Source organism: Mustela nigripes, chromosome 3 (genome assembly GCF_022355385.1).
Source record: "Mustela nigripes isolate SB6536 chromosome 3, MUSNIG.SB6536, whole genome shotgun sequence".
NCBI lineage: Eukaryota > Metazoa > Chordata > Mammalia > Carnivora > Mustelidae > Mustela > Mustela nigripes.
In genome coordinates, this window is record NC_081559.1 from 55,911,712 (window position 1) to 55,925,817 (window position 14,106).

Genomic DNA, 14,106 nt, shown 5'->3' on the forward strand with positions numbered 1-14,106 from the left:
CTTCATGAGGCCCTTCCTGGCCACTTTATTTAAAAATCACCACTATATCACCAATACCACTTCTCCTAAGCATGTATTACAATCTGAAATATATTTTATCCATCTAAAATATACCTCCTAAAATTTATCATCTACTTTATATTTTGTTTTTCTATTTATTGTCTGACTTCCCCACAAGACCGTTGACTATATAATGTTTGCTGCTGTATCTTCAGTGTCCTAGAACAGTCCTAGCATATAGAATATGCTCAATGAATATTTGATGAATGAATAAATGAACAGATATTCAAAAAGAGTGACAAATTGGGGACCTCTTTAATTCCAAAAAGCCATGAACCTAAAAAAGTAAATCAGAAAATCTCTTCAAAAACTTTTTACAGACTAGGTAAATAAATTGAATAAAATAAATCAAAGTTTTATACATTACTTTAACTTCTAAATATACTATGAACTTGATAATTAAAGCAAAAGCATTATTGTTTTTTTTTTTTTTTTAATTTATTTGACAGACAGAGATCACAAGTAGGCAGAGAGGCAGGCAGAGAGAGAGGAGGAGGCAAGCTCCCCGCTGAGCAGAGAGCCCGATGCGGGGCTGGGTCCCAGGATCCCGAGATCATGACCTGAGCTGAAGGCAGAGGCTTTAACCCACTGAGCCACCCAGGTGCCCCGCATTATTCTTGATTAGTACATTTATCCTATCATTCAAAAAACCTAACTTGTAAGTTCAAGGTACAGATTCTTCTGTTGGTACTTTGGCCTCTTCATTTCTTAAAAAAAAAAAAAAAAAAAAAAAGACTTTATTCATTAGAGAGACATACACACATACACACAGAGCACAAGCAAGGGGAGAGGCAGAGGGAGAGGGAGAAACAGACATCCTGCTGCGCTGGGAGTCCAACACAGGGCTCAATCCCAGGACCTGGAGATCACGACCTGAGCCAAAGGCAGAAGCTTAACCACCCAAGCCATGCAGGCATCCCTTCTTTTCATTTTAATAAACTGTTGAAACCTAAAAATTTAACTTGCCATTCTAGTGATATATTTTTTGCCAATCAACTCTTTTCCAGTATTTATATCAAACTTCCTAAATTCATTATAGGAAAGGAGTTAGGGTTACTAGTTTCCTTGTGTTAGCTAATTTTATTTTATTTAAAACATAGCAAGACCTGAGGTCATTTCAGTCATACTCGGTTTAAGGGTCTCAAACTAAACATCTCTCTTAAGACATATATTAGAGTCCCACTGAAGACAGATAAATGCGATTCCACTCTGCTTATACAGTAGAATAATTTTTATATAAATATAAAATATTATCCATAAATACAGTAAAGTGCAAATCCAGAACATTCTTCTAACAAAATTTCACGTGAATTAATTTGGTTCTGCTACTCAATCTGTATATGTAGCATATATTTTAAACAAAAATGCAGAAAACAATTATGTTTCAAAATCTGCCTTAGTAAATAGAATTTGATTTATAAAGCTACATGTTTTGTATATAATCACAATCAATTTACTTTGAATATTGATGGAGAGGAGTAACATTATGAAAATGATTTAGACAATATCCTAAAGTATCCCCAATACCTTAGGTAAAAGTAGTAAGCCCACAATAAAAGGAAGCTCTCATCCACTTTGAGAAAATCTGACCAATAAAAATCTTAATTTAGAATCTGGTGAAACAAACAAGTGTATAATTTGTTTCACAGGAGAAGAGAATTTCAGCACAGTGCCTTCACTTACTAGGTTTTCAAATATTTACTGTTAAATGAATTCTTTGCTACTTAAGAATTTTACCTAGACTTCCTTTGGTTCTCACCCTGGTTGTATATTAGAAACACCTGGGGATCTTAAAAATATGTATACTTATGTCAAGGACCAACTTCAGACCAGTTATATCAGAGTCTCCAGGGATGGGGGCTATATATTAAAAGTTTTGGAAAGCTCTCTGGGAGATTTTAATGGGCAACCAGAATTGAAATCCATTGTCATAGTGCTTTAAAAAGCTTCAGTTCAACATTGCTAAATTCTATCGATTTTGAGGTTCAAATGAAAATAATAATCAACTCGTGCTCACTGCACTTTTGGCCTGGTATATATTATTAAGGATGCTATAAGAGTAATTAAAATGAAAAGAAAAAGACTGAGGTGGTAGGAGGGATTATGACAAGTACAAGAAAAGTAGGAAAATCCATAGACACCCTGGATGAGAAGATCCCATGAGAGAATGGGAAGAAAACAGAATTAATCTTAAGGTCCAAAAGTTAGATGGGAAAATTAATAAATCACAGAGACAAATTAATACAAGTAATAAACAGCTAAATGTAAAAAGAGCTTCTATACACTAGAACAGGCAAACAGCAACTTGAAAAACAATTGTTAATGAAGGATCTGAATAGGTTATACATGCATATACATGCATACAGACTGTCTATCTTGTGCCCAAGTAAGCATTCAAGGTGGTTGTTAACAAGGACAGGTGTGAGAACTTACAGTCATCCTCCTGTCATAACAGGGACAGAGAAATCTGAACCAAAGATCTTTACTTTCTAAGAGATTTCTGTCTCTTCCCAAATAACTCTTACAAGAACTCTTATAAGGGCTGCTGTAGGTTGTAGAACCTTTAAACCAAGGTTTACATATACAGTAGGCATACTAAAAGGAGGGATTATAAGACTGTCATACCTCCAAAAAAGTTGCGATGAGGACATGTGACTACTTGGGTAAGGCTCTCCAGGCAGCCATGAATCCCTTACCAGGTAACACTTATCAAGATCTATCACTTCTTGAGGCTCTACATTACTGAGGGTAGAAATGGACTCAATACTCTCAATTATTTATCTTTGGCCCCCAAAAGAGGGAGCTAGCATTATGACAGCAGAAGTAGACACAGCAACGGAACCTATCATCCCAGCTTGTTCAGGATATTCGAATTGTAATACGCTGCACTGGATGACCGAATATCCAGAGTTCAGCTTCAATATCATGTCTAAGGAATGGTTAATAAAATAAACAGATTAGAACAAACTGATCCTACTTAGGAAATAAAGACTTCAGAAAAGCTTTCAGAGAGGAATAATGAAGATTCCTATTAGCTATTATTTGATGAAATCTTCTGGAACTTTTATATCCCACAAAAATACCCAAGTAGGCCTGGTTGAAGAAACACCCCAAACCTTGAAGAATACTTTTAATACTTGGGCTGCAGCTCAGAAAAGAGGGCCTGCCTTTCAGAAACTGTATATCTATTATAACATAGGGCCAGCAGGGAAAACGTCATTACCACCAATGTCTTGGTCTCCTTTTTTCTAATTTTTGACACCCTGAATATTTTCCTTTTGGTGTCAAAGATAAATAACTAAGAGTACTGAGTCCATTTCCACACTCACTAAGTTGTGTTCTAGGGTATAAGGAGAATAAGAAAAGGAAAAGGAAAAAATAATGAAGGGAAAGAATTTAACAATTAAGATAAAATACCAAAGAGCAAGGAGTCCAACAATGGCACTATTAGTAGGAATGATAAATAATCCATCACTCACACACAACCCACCTGCTTGATATCAGGTATAATACCTTGCAGGACAAGCCAACAGAGAAGTAGTGGTGTCCATAATAATGTAACTAAATTATGGTAATAAAAATTAAAGATTCATGAGGCCCTCAAATAGAGTCTGGAATAATAAGAAAAGAAGACCTTCTGAAAGATGGTAGATGGCCATCAAAGAAAGTCTTGATGGCAGCAAAGGAGATCTCAATGTTACCAAGGACACACACACACACAAAAGAGGTTCGCTTCCAAAATGTAGCCTGACATATTGAAGAAATCTAAAACCTGGAGAAATCTGCTAAGAAATCTAAGAAAATTTATTAGGCAACAGATCAATGCTGAATCAGTAATGAAATTCACTACAATAAAGAGATAAAAGAAATTCTAGACAATCTTAGAAGATAAAAAGGAAGACCTGGGAAGAACAGGCAAACAAAGATACCTCCAAGCTGTCAAGTTCGTCCACATCTGGCAATATACTGGAAAAGGCCAGTGTTGGCACAAACATACTTTAAACACCACCTAATCCAGTAGATCAGGATATCAGTATACTAAGCTACTGGCAATAAAATTAGATCTAGAATTCACTTGTGCTTCCTACCATGTGATAAGTAATCTTCTAAAGTGAATAATAAAATAATTGAAGAAAAATGAGAACGGATGAAAGATAATTAGTTATACTAAAGGTACAAATACTTTTATTTATTTAAAAAAATTTTTTTAAGATTCTATTTATTTACTTGTCAGAGAGAGAGAGACAGAATGAATGCGAGCACAAGAAGGGGGAGCGACAGGCAGAGGGAGAAGCCAGTTCTCTGCTAAGCAGAGATCCTGATGCGGCACTCCTTTGGCACACTGGAATCATGACCTGAGCCGAAGACCCGTACTTAACTGATGGAGCCACACAGGCATCCCTAAAGGTATAAATACTTTTAAAAGAAACTTAAGGGGCACCTGGGTGGCTCTGTCAGTTAAGCGTCTGCCTTCAGCTAGGTCATGATCCCAGGGTTTTGAGATCCAGCCCCATGTCTGGGGGATCCCTGCTCAGTGGAGTCTGCTTCTCTCTTTCCCTCTGTCCTCCCCATAGTTCAGGCTCTCTCTTTCTCTCTTTCTCTTTCTGTTGCTCTCAAAGAAAATCTTAAAAAAAAAAAACCAAAAACCCAAAACTTAAAACTTTGAAAAAGTGAGGTTAAAAGGGGCCATATTGTTTCTAACTGGAAGTAGAGATATTTTGAAATAGAAATAAAGCAAGATACATTTGATTTCTATGGATTACACAACCTAAAAAAAAAATACTTTCCAATCACTAGTTTCAGCAGATACCTTTGAAAGGAAAGCTGACTTTGGTATTTTTTTCTATCCTCTTTAAATTTAATTTTTATTTTATGGTCATAAGAATACTTAATATGAAATCCACCTTCCTTTTTTTTTTTTAATTAAGGAGACTCCACACCCAACATGAGGCTTGAACTCATGACCCTGAGATCAATAGTTGCCCATTCTACAGACTAAGCCAAACAGGCACCTGAAATCTGCCTTCTTAACAATTTTTTTAAGTGTACACTACATTATTGTTGACTATTGGCACGATGCCATAGAGCAGACCTCTAGAGCTTATTCGTATTGCTTAACTGATGCTTTACACCCATTGATCAGTAGTTTCCCATTTCTTCTTCCTTTCACTTCCTGGCAACAATCATTACACTCTTTGATTCTATAAATTTGACTATTTTAGATACCTTTCTTAAGTGGGATCATACAGCATTTGTCTGCAACTGACTTATTTGACTTAGCATAATGTTCACAAGTTTCATTTATGTTCTCATATACTGCAGAATTTCCATCTTTTTAAGGCTGAACCATATCCCATTATATTCATGTAGCTATTTTCTTTATCCATTTATCTGTTGATGAATATTTAGGAAGTTTCCACATCTTGGCTATCGTGAATAGTGTCTAATAAACCATAGGAGCAGTATTATGTCTTCAAGACCCTGATTTGAATTTTTTTGGATCAATACCCAGAAGTGGGATTGCTAGAACATACGGTAATTCTATATTTAACTTCTTGAGTTATGTCTATACTACTATCTTCCATAGTGGCTGCATCATTTTATATTCCTACAGTGTGCAAGGGTTCCAAATTCCTCACATGTTAGCAAACACCTGTCTTTTGTTTTTTTGATAGTAGCCATCCTGAAAGGTGTAGAATGATATGATTTATATTTCTTTGATTAGTGATGCTGAGCATCTTTTCATATAAGTGTAGGCTGTTTTCATGTCTTCTTTGGAGTAATGTCTATGCAAGTCCTTAGTCCCTTTTAAAATCAGGTTATTAGTTTCTTGCTATTGAATTGTAAGCGTTCCTTATAGAGTTGACCTTTGAACAACATGAAAATAAGGGGGGGGGCACCTAGGTGACTCAATGGGTTAAAACCTCTGCCTTCGGCTCAGGTCATGATCCCAGGGTCCTGGGATCGAGCCCCACGTCGGGCTCTCTCCTCCACAGGGAGCCTGCTTCCTCCTCTCTCTCTCTCTCTCTCTCTGCCTACTTGTGATCTCTGTCAAATAAATAAATAAAATCTTAAAAAAAAAAAAAAACATGAAAGTAAGGGGCACTGACCCTCCATGCAGTAAAAAAATCTGCATATAACTTTTGACTCCCCAAAAACTTAACTACTAATAGCCTACTCTTGGTCAAAAGCCTAACCAATAATACAGTTGATTAAGAAACATTTTGTATATTATATGTATTATATACTGTAGTCTTAAAGCAAGATAGAAGAAAATATTAGGAAGAAAACATACATTTACAATGCTGCACTGTATTGATTGAAAAAAAAAATCCATGTGTATATGGACCCACACACCTCAAACCTATGTTGTTCAAGGGTCACCTATATATTTTAAAGATTAACCCGTTATCAGATACGTGGTTTGCAAGTATCTTCTCCCATCCCATATATTGCCTTTTCACTTTGCTGTTCCTTTGCTGTGCAGAAGATTCTTAACATGATATAGTCTTACTCACTTATTTTTGTGTATGTTGCCTATACTTTTGATGACATATCTGTAATAATCATTGCCAAGATCAATGTTATGAAGTCTTTCCCCTAGGCTTTATTCTGGGAGTTTTACTGCCTCAGGTCTTACATTTAACTCTTTAATCCATTTCGGTTGATTTTTTTGTATAGTGTAAAATAAGGGTCTAATTTCATTCTTTTGCATATGGATATGCAGTTTTCCCATTACCACTTACTGAACAGACTAGCTTTTCTTTATTGTGTACTCTTGGCACCCATTTCAAAAATCAGTTGACTATATATGTATGGATTTATTTCTGGGCTCTCTGTTCTGTTTCATTGGTCTATATGTTTGTCTTTATTCCAGTACTATACTGTTGTGATTACTATGGCTTTATCCATTCATCGGATACTTTGAAATCAGGAAATGTGATGCCTCAGCTTTGTTCTTGTTTCTACAGATTTGTTTTTGTATTTGGATCATTTATGGTTCCATATGAATTTTAGAATTTTTTTTCTATTTCTGTAAAAAGCACCATTGAGATTTTAATAGCAATTACACTGAAATCTATAGACCACTTTGAATACTATGGACATTTTAACAATATCTCCTTCTAATCTTCCTCTTTAAATTTTCTGCTTCACTTAGTTTTTGATCTTTTAAATTCTTTACTTCCTTACCAGCTTAGCAATGTCACAACATTTAAAATATTTTACCTAATTATTTAATTTTCAGTAGCTTATCAAAGTATTTAAATCAACCACAGTTCTATGCTCAATTAAGTATTGTCTTTTCGGTTTTAACCAAGTGGAAACTTTTTTACGTAAAAGCTTTCTCCAGGCTTAACCTTTGTTGAAGTTTTAGAGACCCTGTAATCTCATTCTCAGTTCCTACTTATGTGTGGGAAGACTCAATAAGCGGGAATGGGGGGGTAGATTCTCAAGCAGACTCCCTGCTGAGCCTAGAGCCTACCCTGGGGCTTGCTTTCATGACCCTGAGATCATAACCTGAGCCAAAGTCAAGAGTTGGACACAACAGACTGAGCCACCAGGTGTCCCCCACCTTTGATGAGAAATTTAAAGAAAGCTTCTGATTAGTCTTCTTTTATTTTCAGATATTACTTCTCTGATGTCCTAAAACAATATTCTTATTAAGGTGACCAATTATATCTGTTATTACTATTGCCATATTGAATCCACAAGTGTAATTCATTATTTCTTTTTAAAGATTTTATTTATTTATTTGACAGACAGAAATCACAAGTAGGTAGACAGGCAGGCAGAGAGAGAGAAGGAAGCAGGCTCCCCGCCAAGCAGAGAGCCCGATGCAGGGCTCGATCCCAGGACCCTGGGATCATGACCTGAGCTGAAGGCAGAGGCTTTAACCCACTGAGCCACCCAGGTGCCCCCAAAAGGACAATTATTATATGATTTCACTTAAAGGGATTATCTAGAGTAGACAAACTGATGTGGAAAGAGAACAGATTCAAGTTAACCAGAAGCTGGGGAAAAAAGGGAATGGAGAATTAGTGCTTAATGGTTAGAGAGTTCTGTTTTGGGTGATGAAAAGTTTTGGAAATAGACAGTAGTGACTGTTGCACAACACTGTAAATGTAATTAATGCCAATAAATGGTTAAAATGAAGTGGTGCCTTCATTTTAAGTTAAGTTTCAATTAAGCAACTGACTCTTGATTTCCGCTCAGGTCATGATCTCAGGGTTGCAGAAGGCTCTGCACTCAGCAGGGAGTCTGCTTGAGATTCTCTCCCTTCCTTTGCCCTTCCCTCTGTTCATGCCCCAGCACATGCTCTATCTTAAATAATCTTTTTAAAGAAAACAGTTAAGGGGTGCCTGGGTGACTCAGTCCATTAAGCATTTGCCTTTGGCTCAGGTCATGATCCCAGGGTCCTGGGATCAAGTCCCACATCAGGCTCCCTGCTCAGTGGGGAGCCTGCTTTTCCCTCTCCTTCTTCTGCTCCCCAAGCTTGTGCTCGCTCTCACTCTCTCTCTCTCTGTCAAATAAATAAATAAGATCTTTAAAAATAAAGGAAAAAAAGTTAAAATGGCAAGTTCTGTTATATATTCTTTCACAACTTAAAAAACTTAATAATGTAGAATACATTGGATTATATACTTTAAATGGGTGAATTATAACTTGTGGTCTGTGAAATATGTCAGTAAGCATGTTATAAAAATTAATATTTGAAGTCTTTCTTACATGCTTGAAGTTCAAGTCTTTTTTTCCTTCTTTCCAGCTTTCCCTGGTCATCCTAGTGACTCTTCTCTTATTCTCAAATTGTACTGGTTTAAATTATTCCGCGATTAATATTACCCTCTTTTTGGCATTGTTAGTGTTTTTTAATTACTGCTACACATTTCATATTTGATTATGCTTTGTTGATAAAACAAGATTACTTGCTCATATTATCAGCTAAAGCTCTATATTTAATATTTGTTTGTACTTTGTTTACCACACAAGATGAGTAGCAGCTCAGATTGTCAAGAGGACCCAGTAGCTTCCTGCCATCTTCAAATGTTCCAAAAATAATTCAGTATTACACTTATACAAATACATAGAGTAAAAACTTCAGTAACAAATGTTAAGAGAAAGCAGTCTCAAAAAAATAATCAGGGGCGCCTGGGTGGCTCAGTGGGTTAATCCTCTGCCTTCAGCTCAGGTCATGATCTCAGGGTCCTGGGATCGAGCCCCATATTGGGCTCTCTGCTAAGCAGGGAGCTGAGAGGGAGCTGCTTCCCCCTTCTCCTCTGCCTACTTGAGATCTCTCTGTCTGTCAAATAAATAAATAAAATCTTAAAAAAAAAAATCAGCATACTCATTCCCTGGGCAATCTACAATTACTCAAGGATGTAATAGATTTAATTCAGTATAATTATTAAACAAAGTAGGATATTTTCAGAAAAAAATTTCTGACTGACCATTTTTCTTTTTTTCCCAAAATGAATTAGAGACACTGCCCAAAAACAAAAACAAAATAGAATATACAAACATTTAAAAGAATATACAAACATTTAACATATATACTAGTATTTTTTATGCCTAAGTAGATATGTTTAGGATAGACACTTCTAATCCTAAATAGAATTAACTAAAATATGAGATTATACAAATAATAAAGTTACAACAGCCAACCAAAATTTTTGTTTATTGAAAAATCTCATTTAATAATTACAGTGGTCTTAAAATAAATTTTATATAGGTATTTGGGTGTATAAAATGAAAGAAAAGGAAGATGTTAGAAAAAGAAATAGGAAAAATAAGTACTTATTTACTTTTGTTCCTTTGAAAAAAATAGCCTGAAAAACGGGGAAATGTATAAAACAGTGCACTTGGAAAAAAGCCATATAGTTACACAACAGAAATATAAAGACTAGGTAAATACTTAGGGCCTTAATATATGCTTAAAATAACCTGTTAGGTTTATAGTCTATTTTAATCCACAGTGGAGTTTTGTTTTGTTTTGCTTTTAATTGGTATTTTTAAAAATGTGCAAAATGCTTTTGTTAAAATATTTCTTTCTTGCAGAATGTCTGAATGACCTTCTCTTCAGTGTGTTTTAAAAACATATCATAAATTATATAAATTGATCTAAAGGCAAATGTTTAAGTTTTTAAAATATAGGATTATTACCTCAAAAGTAAATCTGTTTCAATGAACAACTATGTTTCTATTCCCTACTGAAGTAGAATGACTTATATTCACTTTTACAGTGAAAATATCCACTGACATCTCAGGGAAGATTGCTTTTCTAGTCAGAAACACAGCTATTTATCAAATGCACTTCCCCAGAAAACAGCCAATAAAGGGGAAGAAGCAAAAATGGGTTTCCATCAGATAAATACATGAGTTAAACTCATTCTTTATTAATTAAAAAGTCCTCATGCCCTTAATCTCTGAAGTTTTATAATTTACACATGACTCCAACAACCTTGGACTGTGATTCCCAAGGTCACAGCATATTAGAAAGAAGGATAAAGATGATGATGAGAGCAGCTGTAATTTTCTAAGCACGTATTAAGCACTAGGCACAGGGATAGGGCTAAGAGTGGAGGGACTGTCTATAATAGGTAACTGTACAAAAGTTGTGCAGACATTAAAATAAAAACCTGACAAATGGCTTAACTCCATGATGGAGAATCTATAGCCTTATGTCCCAAGGGTATCACTATAGTACTACAAGGATGACAAAAAAAGACAATTCCCTGAGACCTTAAACAGAAGTTTAAAGTTTTACAAAGTTTAATATATCATATACTTTTAAAATAATGAGAATACGCAATTGAATCTAAAGATTTAGATTTGAATACAGACCCATCACTAAATTTATCAATGACCTTGGGCAATTTTTAATCTGTCTACTACTCAGTTTCTCCATGTGTAAAATGGGAATATTTATCTTACGGCACTATGGTGAGAATCAACATCTGTAATGGCACCCATACAACTCATTAATATAGTAGCCATTGACATATTCTGAAAATTTTACTATCTAAAATAAATTGTTCTTTGAAATAAATTATTTCATTACTTTTAAGAATATTATAACTTTTTGGATGTTTAGCTGTTACTCTGTATTTTGTAAATACGTAAAGTAGAAAATGAATGCTCTTGAATCTCATCATAAGGCACCTCTTGGACCAGGTAAATCCAATTCATTTTTCAGCCTCAATTTAGATGGCATCTCCTCTGGAAAGCCTTCTCCCAATCTCCTGTACTTAGTATGTCTCTACCAGACACTTAAAAGTCTACCACATCCAAAACCAAAGTCCTGATTGCCCATTTCTATCCGGAAGTTTCTCCATCTAAATAGCTTCCCATCTCACAGCCAAAGGCAAAACCACTGTTCCCAGTTTCTGAGCCAAAACCTTAGAGTCATTTTGTCTTCTCTTTCTCTCATAACCCACATCTAATCCATCAAAAGACTTTTTTGGTTCTACCCTAAAAATAGAATCCAGAATTTGACTGCTATCAAACATCAGTCACTCAGATTGTTCTATGAGCCTTCTAACTAATGGTCAATGCCTCCCTATGTAGTCTATTCTCAACATAGCAACTGGAGTGATCCTTTAAAAGCATACAAACCAGATTTACTGATAGCCCTGCAATGGTTCCTTGAAGCCACAATAAAGGTCTGTAAAGCCCTACATGATCTGACTCTTCTACCCATTACCTCTGTCAATACCTTCTCTAGCCTCCCATCTCTCTCACTCTGTTCCATTCACACTGGTCTCTCTCCACTACTCTGAACATGCCAGGTATGCTCCTGCCTCAAGACCTCTCTGCCTGGAAGTCTCTTCCCCAAAATTTCCAACCAATTTCTTGGAAAGCTAACCAATTTCTTGGTCTTTCCTCAAATATCACCTTCTCTGTATCTCTTCAGCAACCTCTGCAACCCACCACCACCATAGCCTTCTTATTCTGCTTTACTTTTTCTATCCTTCATGAAACTTGCCAACTTCAAATGTGCCATATACTTTATCATGCTTATCTGCATCTCCAACATACATTCCACAAGACTAGTGAGCTTTAAAAGTTTTATTTGCTGATATATCCCATGTATCTACAATAGCAACAAAAATGCAAATAAATATGTGAATAAAAGAATACATCAGATACTTCCTGTGTTGCCTTCAGCATCGTGCTCTGACCACTACTATATCAGTTATCAACGGTACTAAACAGCCTCTTAATTTTCTGTCTTTTCAACTAAATCCTAAGTTTCTTGAAACAAGGAATTTTGTTTTACCTTCCATTAATAGTGCTGGTACTTCCTTACGTGGCCTGACACCTAGTAAGTACTCTGCATTATTTAATAAATTGATGAAAAAAAAATAAAACTATCTAAATCACGGTATAAGCACCTTTATTATCTCCAAGATATAAATACAATGCTTAAAGGCATGACACTGAAGACTGAGTTCTGGATTGTGGATTCTGTTAGTGTGTTTGGTCTGGGTCTGGCACTTTTTTTTTTTTTTTAAAGATTTTATTTATTTATTTGACAGACAGAGATCACAAGTAGGCAGAGAGGCAGGCAGATAGAGGAGGAAGCAGGCTCCATGCCTAGCTGAAACCCCGACGTGAGGCTCGATCCCAGGATCCTGGGATCATGACCTGAGCTGAAGGCAGAGGCTTTAACACACTGAGCCACCCAGACACCCCTGGGTCTGGCACTTATAAGAACACCGTTGAAATTATTTAAGTTCCTTACAACTATTTCCTTATCAGTAAAAATAGAGGAGTAATGATGTTATCTGAACCTCATGTGATTATCACGAAAATAAAATACAGGTAATAGTGAAGGATTCAGAATGTGCCACTCTAGCATACTATTTTGAGGTAAAGGCACTTGAAAAACAGCAAATACAAGCAAAACATTCTGACCTTTCTTCTTGTTCTTAAAAGCGAAAAATGTAATTCCTGTATGAAAGACGTCCTCCTATACCAGAAGAAAAGTAACATTCTTACCACCAAGGACAAAAGTTGAGACTGAGATAATTCTAGACAGACTTTGTTAAAAATAATTCTCTCCTTTTAGCCTCTGCACATAGGCTACTTTCCCACAACTGCCTCTCTTTGTTCAGCTTAATATAAAACAACTAGGTTTTGCCATTTCTTTGGGTCTTCCTTCCTTATGCCACACAAAACTTCTTTAAATAAATTTGTATGCTTTCTCCTGTTGATCTACCTTTTTTTATATAATTCTCAGGCCTAGCCACAAAGAACTGTAAAAGGGTAAAAGTAAAAGTTTGTATCTCCTACAAGAGAATTAGGCCAGTGATTGTTATATATTGAACAATCAATAATTGCCATCTATTATTTGTTATTACAAATTAAATAGCACCACTACTGTAAGTCTTACCTCAATAACTTGACTAAGCTAAAATATTCACTAAACATAATCTTTAAAACCTCCTAAAAAGCTCCAAGGATTTATATTAAAAATTGTTACCAAAAATAATTTTGATAATCATTTTCCTAAAGAAGGTACCTTAACTCTCTCAATAAAAGGAAAATTATATTTACATTATTCCAGAATATTTTTATTATTTCTGGATGTTAGGTTCTAAAACTATCTTTGGTAACTGCCTCCAATGTTTAATAATTTCATAATATGTTTTCTTTTACATTGCCAGGATACCTCATATTAAAGTTTAAAGATCAAACATCTTACTGTTTAGATGAACTACATCTACAGGTCTTCAATATATACACACATTCTTCCCTCTGCTCTGAATAATCTTACATCCAGAAATAAGACTTTTGAGAAAAAGATTTTAGGACATGTGTGACTCTTTACTAAATCACCTCCAAGCTTTTCACTTTTAATTTCAGTCATGTATTCAACAATAAGTATAATCTTTTGGTAATGTTATATTAAGAACTGAGCACAACTCACAGTTCTGTCCCAATTAAAAGGCCAATTATACAGGGTTTATTTTAAATCCTGTTTTCTCTTATTTTATAATAAAAATATTTTTTCTATTGTAATAAAAAGAATTTTTCTATCATTTCCCT

General features: G+C 35.2%; 1 protein-coding gene across 19 annotated transcripts in view; it reads right to left on the reverse strand.

The window, feature by feature from the left end:
- The window catches only part of BAZ2B (bromodomain adjacent to zinc finger domain 2B), a 313,348-nt gene that overhangs the window by 175,047 nt on the left and 124,195 nt on the right, over positions 1 to 14,106 (reverse strand). The window lies entirely within an intron of this gene.